This window comes from Pezoporus flaviventris, unplaced genomic scaffold, assembly GCF_033815535.1.
Source record: "Pezoporus flaviventris isolate CSIRO_AGI_PZ_B2104156 unplaced genomic scaffold, CSIRO_AGI_Pfla_v1 ptg000045l, whole genome shotgun sequence".
NCBI lineage: Eukaryota > Metazoa > Chordata > Aves > Psittaciformes > Psittacidae > Pezoporus > Pezoporus flaviventris.
The window spans coordinates 23,939,059-23,952,043 of record NW_026892593.1 but is presented as its reverse complement, the minus strand read 5'-3'; the positions used below and the strand labels follow the sequence as shown (position 1 = coordinate 23,952,043).

The following is a 12,985-nucleotide window of genomic DNA, read 5'->3' as shown; positions in this document are numbered from 1 at the left end:
TTGACCACCATTAGACACACCTGGCAAGGCAGTCAGTTTAATGATCTTCAAGGATGTTGAGTTTCTACAAGGGGCCAGCACACAGCATGTGGTGCTCACAAAGCTGCCTCCTCCCTGAGATGAGCAGAGCAGTTCTCCCTGGCTCACACAGTCATGCAGGGGCAGAAGGTCCTCAGTGTGTTGGTCCCATTCCAATTCCCAGCCCCCTGTATCAGTGTGTGACAAGTGAGAGATTTGAGAAGTAACAGAAAGAAGGTGAGGCTAATGCAATTCAATTGTGAGAAAGAAAGAAGAAAAGTAATATCAAACACAGCCATTTATTCTGCTGCTCATAAACGGTTTCTTTTCCTTTTCCTTTATAAGAGGAAATCTTGCTTCATTTTTTTATTGTCTTCCCTGGCTCCATGTGAAATCCACAGACGCAGTAATCGCTCCTTGTTTCCTCCTGTCAAACAGAAGGTGACATCCTGAACAATTAAAGTTTTTTGTTCATAATACGCTGCAATGTCTAAAAGAAGAGAAAAAGGCTCAACTTTAAAATAGTCTGGAGAATGAGAGGACAGTCTGCTGTCTCATGGAAACCAGGTTTTAATTTGTAGTAAAGTAGAAGCCTTTTCTTCTTGAAGACTATGAAATAAATTTTACCAGTCACCGCTTTTGATTTCCAGCATTAACACTTGCTGGGGGAGTTAATCTACTTTCTATTGTCCCAGCCTCAGATGATTAGTGGAATATCATTAGCTAAGACATTTTTTTTTGCTATTAGAAATCCTGTCCTCAATGAATACAACCCTTTCTCAATGAAGCTGGTCTCAGTAGTGCCCTGGTTCAGGCTGCCTGTGCCGTGTGTCATTCCAAAACCAATTATGAAGCTGTCATCAGGAGACAGGCTGTGAAACAAAACCACACATACGCTGGTTACTCTCTGCACCTCAGTGCCCTTTGCACGGCTGGCTGCTCCAAAGCCACCTGACACGTAACCTGAAAGGCCAATTTTACTTATTGTTCAGTTATTTGACGTCTCAAACAGCTGAACACAGTTGTAACAATGAAGCTGTAATGTATGACATATAGAAAATAACAGCCCAGTGAGCAGATTAGTCCAACTCAGTTATGAACATTTGGAGACAAGCTTTCCTCTCAATTTGAGCATGAAAAGGGGAAAAATTGAAGTAACCTTGTATGAATGGCAGATGAGATGCAAGTGAAACGTGTCGCAATAAATAAATATGCAGTTTGGGTTCTATAATTTTCCATTGCATTAATTTGTCTGCATATGTTTAGATCAGTAATTTAGACTGGAAATTAAGGCTGTTTATGGCAACTGCTGTATGTTGATGGAAATATCGTTTGATGTGCTGGATTTTAAAACCATGTCATTGCCTTTTTAAAAGTGCTTCAAAGTTAAATGAACAAAATGACTTTAACAAGATCATGTTTTACCACACAATTAAAACATAAAAGATGAAAAGTTAAAGGTCCTGCATATTTTATGCATAAAATTTAAATTTTGTAAGAGCAATTTAAGTGACCCGGAATTGCTTTTATAGAAAGACACTGCCTGATGTAGTTGGAATGTTTTAGCCAAAATCGTGCTTTCTTACCATTCTCTCTAGTTTTTAATTCTACATTTATTAATATATGCACTAGCTTAATATTTGGCATTTTAATTTTTCAGAGCCCAGTTGAATCCGATGGTTACAGAATAAAAGCAGGAAACTCTGTGGGAGCCCTGAACTAATGTTCCTTTCTTACATACTGAACATACTGAAATTACAGATTTTCCTTTGTAGCCCCCATGGACCTCTTCTGAATGAGAGCATCCTTTGCCTTGCACCTGCATCTGGGTGACCTTCTTTCTACCAACTGGCTGTCCATTTTGTCATGAGTGACCCCAAAACCTTCAGAAAACCTTTACTTCTTGGAGTGGCCAGTGTTGTTCCAGTTCTATCCACACCAAGGGTGGAGAGCACCTAAGTGAGTCAAGCTTTGTGAATGTCTTGGGTGTCCAAAGCAATCAGTGGAAATAAATAATCACGTCCTGCCAGGATATTCTTCCTCAACAGTGTTGCTCAGCCAAAACAGATATGTTTGCTTGCTCCTAGAGATGAGTAGTAGTGGAAAGGCAGGTAACAGGAATACTTATTCCTGCAGTTCCTGGTGCTGTAAACCAACAGACTCCAAATGTTGCCCATGGTGGCATAGGGGGGATTCTGTCAGAGAGGGTGGGATTGTCTTCAAAGAGACGAGCAAGAGGGTGGATATTTGAGGGTAGAGAAGGAAACAGCACAGATATTTGAGGAAGAAAGCTAATAATAGGAATAATGGAACTATTAGAATGAAACTTCAATAGCTGTAAAATTGAATGCTGTTTTTAAAGTAACAAGTAAGGCTTTGGAATGCTTACAATTTTATTTCTCCAGGAAAGAAGAGTAGAATGGAGAAAGTAAATTCTCATTAAATACACAGAGAGCTCTTACCCTGTGTTTTCAATTGCTGACTCTGAAGGGGTGCTTGGAAGAAAATGAAAACCTGAGTAACTATGTGGACACTTCCTGAATCCACATCTCCTCTTTCTAATTGAAAATCGTGCATGGCAAAGCCTTGGCTGACAGGCAATGCTTGGAGAAGTAGCCACTGATTCTGACTGTCTCTGCTCTTGATTGCCTCTTCTGATATGCCTTACACTGTGCAATAAAATTAAACACATAAATAGGCAGGACTGCTAACTGGCCTGTAGATCCGCAGGCTGCGATTGCATGACTATTGCATGGTTTGTAAAGACACTATTTGCAATTGTTATCTATTACAGTGGGCACTGCAGTATTTATGAAGAGGAAACTGCAGAGATTCCTGTAGGCAATTAAGAGATATGACACTTTCAGTATTTCTGTCCAAAATTAGCAGACATTATTCCTCATCCTAAAGATTTGCTCCTTTATCTTTTTGTTTGTTTTACAGTGAGAAGTCATCTGTATATTTTCCCCTCTCTTTTTACACTTGAAGGCTCTTAAATATCTGAACCTGTTTAAAATGTGGCTTGAGTATAAAGATAGGAAGAACTTGCATCAGTGCTTTGAAAATGCTTAGGGATGAAAGATTGTTTTCTAATGGATTAAACTGTCAGATTCTGCCCCCTACACTTAAAAGAAGCCGTATGGTACACTTCCTTCCATAAACTACATTTTAAAAGCACTTGGAGCTCCCTTAAGCCATGATATTCCACAGCTTGTTCCAAAAGTTCAGTTTTGTTCAGATCTTCTTTCTAGTCCTGTGTTTAGATCCTCCTCCTAATTTCTAGGAAGTGAGCAATTAATAATCACTTGTTTTTGTGTCAGTTTGTTTTGTGACTCGGTAGTTCTTCACCCTTCCTGTTGTTTATCACTGAGTCACATCCTCTCTAAGCCTTTGGTGTAATTACTCAACCATTTTTTTTTCTGGTATGATAACCTGGGCTTCCCTAGTCATGCAAGCCATTTCCTCTGCATCCACCTGGTTCAAAAGTGGTGGTGCTGAGGGCACAGTGCACACATGTAAGGAGGTTTCCATTTTGGATTTCATTTAGTCTCTTTCGATGAGCTGAATTCCCATTAGCAGTCGGTGCACTTTAAATGTGCCTCTGGAGTCTATCTTCCAGCTTAGTTTCTCCTGAATGAATCTCGTTCATGTGCTGTATATCTGCTCTGTGATGTGAACCAAGGCACTATCAGCACTGATTCTCTTAAAAAAAAGACTTAAATGCTGCTGTGGACAATCCCCAATAACACCACAGGACTTCCTTGAGGAATAGGGATTTATTCCAGTGCCCTTTTCCAAAACTGCTTCCATTCTGTACTCTGATGGTCACATGTGATAATTGGTTGTCACCCTCCACTGCTATCTGTTATAATGAGCTCTATGGGTTTTTATAGAGAGGAAAATGCACCAATCACTGTAGGCAGTTAACAAATATGCCACTTCTTCCTACCCCAAAGGTCTCAATATTAGGTTTTTTCTCATAAGGCAGTTAAAACTAAATTCATTTTTGATAGGAAATAATTTTAAAGCACAAGTACTAAAATGAGAGATCATTTATACACTTGAAATAAATGTGCTTCTGAGGTTTTGTTTTAATGGTTTCTTTGTATTTTTTGGCTATTCCAAAATGGCGTTATTTTACTAGGATCTAAATATGTTGAAAGGCACATTAACCAAGAGAGGGGGAAAAAAGGAGCTATATATAGTTTTACTGTCCCTTTAGGGAACCATTGCTTGAGCTTCATTAATATGCATTTTAGCACAATCTAATTTACTCATATGGCTGGCCCCAGGTGTTTGGAAAGGCAACCAGAGGAAAATCAGATCATACTAAAATTAGAGACAAGAAATATTGAATGCCTTCGCTTTTAGGCCCTTGAAAGGCACATATTAATTATAACCGGATGAATTTATGAAAACTAATATTGTGAACAGCTCCAATAGTAATTATTTTTGAAAAATGATCTCTACCAATGAGTTTATTCTGATGAAAGTGCACAGAAAATGTTCTGTTAAAGAAAATATGTATATATTGCCTCCCCAAAACATTACATTTTTAGTGCAGTGCCCCTGTGGCACCCTTCTGATGCATATTTATTCACTGAAAATCACAATACAAAGCCTCATTTCATAATTGCTCTTTCTTGAATGGCTTCAAATGGGTCAGAGCACTAGATTTTCATGGGTTTGTCTCATCCTTCTAAGGAGAGTGCATGTTTGCTGGGTTATGAAAAGCCAAGGCCAGCAGCACTGGGGAGGGAAAAGTGAGAAGGAATGGGGAAAAAAAAGGTTAAAAACCTGTCTCTGTAGAGTCTGATAAAGCGCTCCATGCTTTCATGAAGTCAGTAAGAAGCTTTGGCAAGCAAGTGCTCACAGCTGGTCTCTGAACTGCTAACGGGATGTGGTGGTGCAATAAAGAAGCTTTATATATTAATTTCCTAAGTGTCATCTTGATTTGCAGCAGGAAGCATAAGCAAAACAATGTCAAACACATTAGCCCTGAAGGTGCCTTTGGAGCAGCTCTCCGTGGTCTGCCCTTGCCCGGGTGCTCTGAACTCTTCAACTGGGGAGGTGCTTGCCTGGGGAAGAGACTATTTCAGAGCTAGTCTTTAGGGCTGGAACAGCCCGAGTTACAGCAGTAGCTGCCTGCTGAGGGATGATGTGTCATGGGAACACTCAGTCATCTCTGGTGAGGTTCTAATCCGAAATATCTGACCTGCTGATGATTCACAAGTAGTGAGACACCAGCAGAGAGGACAGTGACCACACAAACAGTAGTGCAGGGGCCCATATGACCTATTCTTGGAGAAGTAGTGCCAAATAACACGGCTGCTTCAGAGAGCCATTCCTACCCAGGAGACAGGCTAGAAGGCTTCGGAGGAGCTCAGCTCTCTCCAGGCTTCACATATCTGAAGAGTTTTAGTCCTCCTGCTAGAAATGTGGTAAGAGACCCTGTTATTTCAGCTTGGAACCAAGTTTGCTTATTTGTAAAAAAGCAAAGGTACAATCTGTTTTGGACAGTGTGTGATTTCAGGAGAAACCACACTGAAGCACACTCACATGGAAATCATTGGGTATTTGTCAGATATACTGCTCATTACACCTCAGTGAAGCACTATGGACAAACGTTGCTTTGAGGTGACAAGCAGGGTGACACTGAAGGCGAATACAGGAGTGTGTTATTAAGATGGAGTTTAAAACGTACTTACGGAAAAGAATAGAGTCTTCACAGAGGGTGCCATTTAAGAACAGTCCATCTAAAGAACCTTCCCCTAAAGCAAAACATCAAAGAGAGGATAGGAAATACGTTTTAGGCTATGATTCTGGAAAGAAATTAAAGTCATATGAATTTCATTAAATCACCAAGGAGTTTAAGAAGAAATAGATTGAGAATGTACATGAAAAATATTGCAGTAAGAGAAAAAATAAAATACCCAGTGACTGAAGAAAAACAGAGAAATGAAGATGGTGAATAAAGGATAATTCATGAGTACCTCAGATAAAGAGGTTACATCGGTAGATGGAAAAGCATACATATGGGAAGCAGATTTTGTTCCTATCTGACTGCAAAACCAAGCAAAGAGTATTCCCAGAACCACCAACCTGGGCATAAATACGATCCTTCAACCCTGGCAAACTAATATGGGAGCTTTTATGGAAAAAACATGGTTAAAGTCTTCTCTTTGTACGCTTTGTTTTTGCGAGACTGAGCCAGTGAGCAAGTTTAGAGGAATGAAACAACTGCCTTTTAATCATTTAACTACCTGTTAGCAGCAGTACATGCTTTTGCAGAATGTCAACAAGAGCCCTTTCTCCAGGTGTCTCAGAAATGTTGCTACATTGGCAGGAATATCCATGGAACTCCATGAGAAGTTCTGGCACTTCAGCACTCACCCATGTGCGACTGTAACCTATAGCCACATGTGCAGGATGGGCCACAGCTCATGGGGTTAAAACCCCAGCAGTGAAGAGAACCCGGGAGGTGGAGCAGCATCCTGGTGCCAGCTGGCAGTGGGACCAGAGACCAGGCTCTCAGCAAAAGGAACTGAACAAAGCCAGAGCCTTGGTAAGTACCTCTCTATCCACTGCCTGCAAACCCTCTGCAAGACCCTTCACCTTGGATGGCTGCAGTCATGCCTCTGTGGCCAGGCTGCAGGTTGGGGCTGAAGGAGCAGTAAGGAAAGGGAAAGAGGAGTGGTGTGAGGGTGAGAAGACGCAGACCTGGGGCTAGGAATAGTGGCTGTGGTGTAACATGGCAAGGTTAGTGCTTTAATCCCAGGGAGAAATAAACTACATGAACAATGTTAATTTTATATATTCCACGACTTTTAGATGAACTCACAGAAAGACAAGGGTATCATGCAAGCAACATTCTGCGTGTCTTCATTACAGTTGGTGATATGGTGCTGCTGATATAAGTGTTTCTGTACAAAAAATTAGTTTCACTAATCAGTACTTTTACCCAAGAGTGTGTCGACAGCTAATGGCTCAGGGAATTGTGTACATAAAACCCCAGATGAATCCGACCATGAATCTATGCTTACCCTACCCTTTGATAACTGCTTAAATGTATGTAATTCTGGATACTGTAGTTTTACCTAAAGATGCACCACTAACATATACAGTACTTAAAACCAGGGATATTCAAGGAAGTCATGGTATGAACAATAAAAAATGATGGTTTCTGTTCGTTCAGATGGTTGAACTCAGGGAGAATTTATAAGAGCTGCCTCTACAACACACAGGGTGAATGCTGGAGTGGCTACTAAGGAAGAGGAGCATGAAGAAATGGTGGAACAGATAGGCTGTGGATACTTTGTCTTACACAGGTATGGAAAAGTTTGTACCTAAATTATACCATATTTAAACCTGAGTTGTACACATTTACTGCTTGGGTAAGACATTATATGTCTAAAGTTAACTGCATATCTTGTGTACGTAACTGCATGATTTTGTCACAGATCTGGGAAAATTTGTTGGGTTCTTGACCTCACTAGTCCTGAGGAACCTATGCAAATTTACATCCATAAATAAACTATGCAGTTGTTATTATTAGCTAGTCATGCTTCACCAAAGTCTAAAACTCCCTGCTTGTCACATGCCAATATGCTGTGAATGGGTATTACCATGCTCGGCTGTAAACTTGGTGTCAAATGCATCTTTGCAGAGAGCATCTTTGTCCTTGCCTTATCCTAGAGATGTTTACAAGGTCAGTCTGAAAGCTCTCCAGGCACCTAAATACAAGCACCTACTTCATTCAGGAACATGCAGAACCTACTTCCTGACAAAAACCTATTGCAATCCAGAGTTTGGATGCCTTTCCACTCCAGAAGTTCACCCCTTACATGTGCTCTGAGAATCCTAACACCTAGAAAAATAGCACTGAAAATTGGAGCTGGAGGTCATCTAACCCTCTGCTAGCCCAAGGCTGGATGAGTTTGTATCTGCGTCTAGCCTGTTGCTTAAGGCTTCTGGTGATGGAGAATCTATTGTTTCCCCTGCTGAGCTGTTCTAGTGCATAATTACTTTGCTGCAAGAAAATGCGCATTAATACGTAGTCTATCTACCCTTTCTTTGATCAAAGGCTACTATTTCTTGTCTTGTCACCAGAGATGTGGGTAACAGATCCTTCTTACTTAGCCGCAGTCTCTGGGCTACCCAAGTTTCTGATCATGACCTCCAACAACCCTAAGTCTTCCTTAACCTCCCTTGCAAGTTCTGGATTTTAGCCCTTGTGTCATTCTCATTGCTGTCATGTTTTCTGTTTAGTTCATGTCATTCACAGAGCATGGTGCCCAAAACTCAACGCTACACAGAGCACTTCAGCTTAGGGCTCCCCAGTATTGAATGGTGGAGACAAAATCCAGAGGCTTTGCAGGCAGTATTGTTGTTTCATTCATCACTTGAATGACTGTACTTATGCCTGACTTTTGGGAGCACTTACCCAGGAATAGGAAACTCCAATTTCTACCCATTCCTGAGCATGTAGGTGTTTGGATCAATTCTGTTCCTGTACCAGGAGAATGCTTTGGCTTTTAGCTGGTTTAGGCAGCTCTGCTTTCAGCTGTAGTTGATCCGCTCTGCAGCTAGAAAACAAAGATTCACTGGGCAGAGGAAAAAACTCAGGAAGGAGAAACACAACAAAATGGTTATGATACTGGGATGAGAATGGCCTCTGGTGTTGATGAATTTGTATAGGTGGCAGTCCTCATACTCCTGTATTATCATTGTCAATCTACTCTTATAAGTTATAAGACAGGGCAAACCTGAACAGGGAAAAAAATGTTGCAAGGGTTTACTCTTCTCTCTCAGACAGGGGCAGGACCGATGTGTTCAGGTTCCATCATTCTGATCCCACATCAACAGTGCCAGGTATGCCTCAACTTCATGGCAGCTGCAATAGGTATGATTTATATAGAGAAATAAAATTCAAGCATAAAAAGACTATACTTAGATACTTACAGGACAAAGACCAGAGCCTTAGTCATAATAAATTTACTAGGATCACATAACTGGACCTACCCTTCTTCAGAACAGCCTCGGAATAAGAAATTACTGAGTAAAAAATTTCCATTTGAGGCAATAGAAAATTATGTCACATATATTGTGTACGTATATATAGGCAGTGACACGTGTGTGTCTGGAAGAGAGACCTGAATTCTAACCTGAATTCAAATGCTAAAAATAGTAGGATCCTGCTTAGCAGAGGTGACAAAAGAGACCTCCTTAATTTCCCAGTCTCCCTGTAATGCATGCTCTGTTTTGATCACCCGGACATCATCACGCATTAAAGTGTTTCCTATTTTGTTCCGCAGACATATCCCTGTATCATTCTACCTTTTGGGCTAGTTGTGATGCTTTTGCACATCATCCTTATGTACTCAGCTAAGAAGGTTTATTCATGACAAGAGGAGGAATTACATGCTCGGTGTGGGCATGGGGTATGACTTACCAACATAGCGCCTTTGTGGAAACCAGTGTTACTAATCTGAATAACGTAACAAATAAAACACAGTTGATTTGACAGCAGGATAAACAGAAATATTTTCATCCTCCTTTCAGCTACTGAGTTAGAGGATGATTCCTTTTTTCTCTAAAATCTGTAATTTCTCTTGATATTTCAGTGCCAATGGCATTGCTTGATGAAAGTGAGGTCAGATGTGCACAAGAAAGGACAAGTCTGAAGCAAAAAATAAGTTGCAAAGCAATGTTTATAAAGGAGTTTAGCTCTCATTAAAGTGACCTAATTATGTAACGTAATTTTGGTACCAATCAGTTTCATAAAGTTGGATGAGCAGGCCATGATGGGTCTTCTCTCATCAAATTCCTACCACATTTGCCAGGATTCTGGACACACAGAGACTGTCAGGGTCTGCTGCTCCATGTCTAGGCAGCAGGCAGGTAGTGAGGGATGGTCTGGCAAGGACGGCAGCTGGTAGGCAGTGCTGTCTCCAATGGTGGGGAAAGAAAAACCTTGAACATAAAAGTGAATTAGTAGATGTTACAGTCCCTTTATATAACTGGGTGGGGTATGCTGCCCCAGGTAAGACGAAACTCCAGGTTTTCCCAGCATGGCACTGGCTCTGCATGTGAAACTGGGAAAATCACTTGCCTCCTCCAGGCTGCAGCTCCCTGTTGTGATGCTGCTCTTTGCCTCATCAGCCTGGCCTAAGACAAATCAGGACCATTTGTGAGGTGTTTGTATAGTGATGGGCTACATGAAAGGGAAGAATGTAAACCAGAGATATTATTTGTTTTACAAAATATTATTAAACAAACATTTTCTGCAGTGTTTTCAATATTACGCAGATTTAACAGTAGTTTGGTAACTCAAACTGTTAGATATATAACTAAAAGTAAGAAAAAGACATAACTTGAACAGAAATTTTAACAGCATTTCCACTGCTGGAATGAACTGAGAATCGATCAAAATGCCTGTAGCCCACGTGTAGCATCAATCAAAAACAGAGGGATGTTACCCAGCACCTGGGATGGACAAGTTTGCCACCAGAGGGAGTCGTGGGAATACAGTACAAGTGGTTGTATTGGCACAGGAAAGGTCATATGATATTTCAGCGATAAGGCTCAGCAAGCAAAGTTTTCTCTTTGCCCACAGATACTTTTCTACCAATTCAAGATGTAATCAAAATCAGCTTAATAGTTTGGCTTTTGGCTACATGCCTGGCTGCAAAATTTGGTTCCTAAAAATGCTACCTTGATGTTTCATACTCAACCTTCTTAATTTGTGCAAAGTACGCACTTGCTCAATAAAACAAATTTGCTAAGCTACCCAAATTTTAGGCTTGAAAATCATAGAATCACAAAATAGTTAGTGTTGGAAAGGACCTAAAGATCCTCTAGTTCTAACCCCCCTGCCATGAGCAGGGACACCCCACACTAGACCATGCCACCCAAGGCTTTGTCCAACCTGGCCTTGAGCACCACCAGGGATGGAGCATTCACAACATCCCTGGGCAACCCATTCCAGTGCCTCACCCCCCTAACAGGAAAGAATTTCTTCCTTATATCCAATCTAAACTTCCCTTGTTTAAGTTTTAACCCGTTACTCCTTGTCCTATCTCTACAGTCCCTAAAATACAACTCCAGAACTCAAAATCAAGATGTGCTTTAAACACCACGTACACTTTCACTGAATTAGTATAAAAAATGTGGTAATCCTGGCAACTGCTTTGCTGGTGATAAAGCATATTACATCAGATTGCTGTAATGCCTCTACGCTGCTGACAGCAGAATGAGCTAAAGAGCATCGTGCAACAAATACTTTGGCTCTAGAGATCAGTAGAGGGTGGAAGAAATACAGTGTTGTTGTTACAGAATTATTCTTTGACTAGATCCAACTTTTAAAGAGGTATGGGATCTATTCCAAATAATACCGAAGTGCTTTATACTGCAAATATGGTTTAAAGGGCCCTACAAGAAGTAAGAACAGAAGCTGGTAGGATCTGATGCTTCAGCAAGCAAAAGAAGTCCTTTAGAGAAGTCTGTCCACTTAGTGCCTTCTTTGGTCTCCCATGCTAACTTTAAGTCCCAGTACTTCTGGTATGTCCTTCATTATGGAAATGCATACACATCCGTCCCTGAAGTAACAAACCTATTACAATTTTAGGAATCTGTTCATGCTCATTAAAACCCAGGTTCCCATAGCTGCACAGGGTTAAACTCTATGTCAGGAATATGAAGAATCAGCATACTGAGAAAAGCATCAAATAGCTGAGAAATAGCAATTTCAATCCCCGAGGGTGCCCACAGATTTCCTGCATTGCTATCTGGCAGGTAAGGAGCGGCATTAGGTGATTTTGCATACATTATATATCATTTATATATGTTATATATATATTCATTGTTATTTTTATTATCTAAATATAATAAACCTATTTGCCTGTTTTTTTCCTGCCTGCTGCCCATTCCCCTTTCCTATTAACCCACTCACTGCTGCTTCTCTGTAGGACTTACAATTTTTTTCTGCAACTCTCTGCTAAACCAAGTTCCGTTTAAGGCTAGAGTATGTCACAGAAGAGGTACTGATGAGTCTTTCTGTGTTCTTCTTTTTCAGTATGAGTGAATGAATAAGCTTACAGATTTTCTGCGTTCCAGGAACTGTGACCTTTTTCATTCAACAGACCAAACATCCTTATGATCTTTGCAATTGCCATCCTCCTTTTCTCTTAAACTTACAATAAATGTGATGTTTAGAACTTGCAAAGCACAAACCAAACAATGAGGATCTTGGTTTCTGTTTTCCTTTTCATACCTAGCAGAATGGAGCTGATCTGGTAGCAACCTAATAACTTGTTAAATATGGCACATATAGAATACCACCTATTCATAAACACAAATATAACAAGTAAAAAGTATTTATAACATCTTTACTTTTACAACCTTTATACTTGCAAGAAGATTTAAAAATAATTAGAAAATTTTGAAAGGAAAAATTAAAATGGAATGTATAATTTGGCTCAGTTAGGCTATTGATAATATTTGAGACTATTTGAGACTATATTGGTATTATCCTCATTCATTTTTCTGGGGAGTGAGCATGGACTTTCTTATAAGGATCCACAGAGGGAATTTCATTGCCGTTTGCAGAAGTAGTAGTGAAACTATTTTGCTGGTGATCATATACTATAACTCAAGCAACTTTTGTAGGTGTTGCTTTTCTTGCATATTGTACTGGAGAATAGCAGAATCTGCAAAGATGCATTGATCCTGCTGCACATTCACTAAACTTCACTCCAATAAACTGCTATGGGATGCATTTATATACATCACAGCTACTGTGCTTAGCATCCGTGGGGGCTTTTATAGGACATATGTAATGGAGATGTACTGTTTTGTCCTCCAGAGCTCTAGAAGGCAGATATACTTGTGGAAGTAAGGAAAATAACTTGGCTTTTATGTAATATCAGTCAAAATCAATTCAACACATTCATCAGTGCTTACATGGGTC

General features: G+C 40.3%; 1 protein-coding gene across 3 annotated transcripts in view; it reads right to left on the bottom strand.

Moving 5' to 3' along the window:
- Positions 1-298: 298 nt before the first annotated feature.
- Positions 299-12,985, bottom strand: part of GPR85 (G protein-coupled receptor 85) — a 67,591-nt gene continuing 54,904 nt past the window's right edge. The window contains exons 2-4 of one of the 3 annotated variants that reach the window (XR_009745943.1): positions 8,462-8,603; positions 5,727-5,789; positions 299-890 (exon numbers count right to left, since the gene is read on the bottom strand). The gene's annotated coding sequence lies outside the window, so the exon portion shown is untranslated. Of the gene's footprint in view, positions 891-2,090; positions 2,164-5,726; positions 5,790-8,461; positions 10,823-12,985 lie in introns of those variants that run through there. The other 2 variants (XR_009745941.1, XR_009745942.1) reach the window with 2 other exon arrangements.